This window comes from Pelobates fuscus, chromosome 6, assembly GCF_036172605.1.
Source record: "Pelobates fuscus isolate aPelFus1 chromosome 6, aPelFus1.pri, whole genome shotgun sequence".
Classification (NCBI taxonomy): Eukaryota; Metazoa; Chordata; class Amphibia; order Anura; family Pelobatidae; genus Pelobates; species Pelobates fuscus.
The window spans coordinates 12,014,354-12,016,685 of NC_086322.1; the positions used below are offsets into that span (position 1 = coordinate 12,014,354).

The following is a 2,332-nucleotide window of genomic DNA, read 5'->3' on the forward strand; positions in this document are numbered from 1 at the left end:
CTCACTCTCTTTCTCCCCCCTCCCCACTCTCTTTCTCCCCCCTCCCCACTCTCTTTTTCCCCCACCTCTATTGTAGCATTGCCGAGCTCTGTATGGTCCGCGGGTACAGGGAGCTTTTGTTTCCTGTACCCGGCCGGACTAACAGGAAGTGCACACTCAGCCCCAAAAAAGGGCAAATAAAAAACCATCATACCCGTCGAACTTAAAATAAAATAAAAAACCAGAGCACAAAAAAAAAACCTGACGAAAAAGAAAAAACCAGAGCGCCAAAAAAATAATCCATCTTCACCCATGGAGGGCTCCGCACAGACTGAGCTCTGCAGGGCGGGGGAAGGCTTATAAAGCCTTGCCCCGCCCTGCAATTAGGCTAAGGACACTCTGATTGGCTGGTTTAAGCCAATCAGAGTGCTCTTTGTCATTTTACACAGCGTAGGGAAATTCCAAAGAACTTTCCCACGCTGTGTAAAATGACACAGAGCACTCTGATTGGGTGGCTTGAAATTCATCCAATCAGAGTGCTTTGTGTCATTTTACACAGCTTGGGAAAGTTCTTTGGAATTTTCCCACGCTGTGTAAAATGACAAAGAGCACTCTGATTGGTTAGATTCCAAGCCCACCAATTAGAGTGTTATGAGTCAAATTACACAGCGTGGGAAAATTCCAAAGAACTTTCCCACGCTGTGTAAAACGACAAAAAGCACTCTGATTGGCTTAAACCAACCAATCAGAGTGCCTAATTGCAGGGCGGGGCAAGGCTTTATAAGCCTTCCCCCGCCCTGCAGATCGCAATCTTCGCGGAGCCCTCCATGGGTGATGATGGATTATTTTTATTTTTTATTTTATTTTTTTATTTTATTTTAAGTTCAACGGGTATGATGGTTTTTTATTTGGCCTTTTTTGAGGCAGAAAAATGAAGATTTTAGAAAAAAGAAGACGTCAAATGGTAAGTTTAATTTTTCTTTACAGGTTAGTTATTTTATTCCCCCCTCACTATTTTTTAGGGTGAGGGGGGTAGTTAGGGGGCACCTTTTTTGGGGGTGAGGAGGTGGGTGACTAGGGGCTTGGGGGGGTTTCTTAGGGCCCCTACCCACCGCCCAGGGGTGGGGGCCGGGTGGGGGAGGACAGTAGGTTCCCCCCCTCATTATCTTTATGGCCCCATCCACCGCTCAAGGGTGGGGGCTGGGGGGGAGGACAGTAGGTCCCCCCATTGTAATTTATGGCCCCACCCACCATGCAGGGGTGGGGGGCGGGGGGAGGACAGTAGGTGTCACCCCCATTGTAATTTATGGCCCCCACCTGCCGTGCAGGGGTGGGGGCCGGTGGGGGGAGGACAGTAGGTCCCCCCCTCATTATCTTTATGGCCCCCACTCACCGCCCAGGAGTGGGGGCCAAGGGGGGAGGACAGTAGTTCCCCCCCCTCATTATCTTTATGGCCCCCACTCACCGCCCAGGAGTGGGGGCCGTGGGGGGGAGGACAGTAGGTTCCCCCCTCATTATCTTTATGGCCCCCATCCACCACTCAAGGGTGGGGGCCATAAAGATAATGAGGGGGGATCCTACTGTCCTCCCACCCCTGGCCCCCACCCCTGGGCGGCGGGTAGGGACACAGGGGTGGAGGCCGGGGGGAGGACAATAGGTCCCCCCCCTTAATGTTATTTAGGACCCCCACCCGCTGCTCGGGGGTGGGGGCCGGATAGTAGTTTTTTTTTTACAGTGAGCAGCCACAGGCAGCTCACTGTTTAGTAGACATGCCCCTACTCGCGGTATAGCGAGTACGGGCATTCAGGAGATTTTAATCTCCCCTATGTTATTATGGGGGTCATATTGACCCCCATAGAGTGAGGGGGACCTGGGGGCTTAGGAAGTAACATTTTTTTCCTGCCAACTGAGAGTATTCTCTTTCTTACGACCCCGAACCTTGAAAAGACAGTGACTATGACATGTTATCTCCTCACCGTGTGACTCCTTTGGCTTCCTGAGTTTAAACCAAATCTCTCGTGCTCAGCGTGCTCCATGGTAAAACACGTCACCTTCCTACCTGTGCTATTATCCATCCCCTGCCCTGCAGGTACCAGTCAGCATCTGAAGGGAAATTCTGTTACAGTGATACAGATACTTTAAAGGTATAGCACACCAAAAACAAGTTTGATTATGAGCTCAGTGTGGTTGTTAAATATAATATTGATAAATGTATGCGTTTCCTTTCAGAGCTGCAGCTGAAGGCTTCACGTTGCCCCTCTCAGCCATAGCTTAGATAGCTGTAGCCCGGGATGATATTCTTGCATCGTTAAGGAACACTCCAAACCTCTAAAACATTAGCTTGCTTATCAGC

The 2,332-nt window shown here is 50.1% G+C and overlaps 1 pseudogene; it reads left to right on the forward strand.

The window, feature by feature from the left end:
- The first annotated feature begins 1,407 nt into the window (after positions 1–1,407).
- LOC134566259 (small Cajal body-specific RNA 11) lies at positions 1,408–1,556 on the forward strand (annotated as a pseudogene).
- Positions 1,557–2,332: the final 776 nt, after the last annotated feature.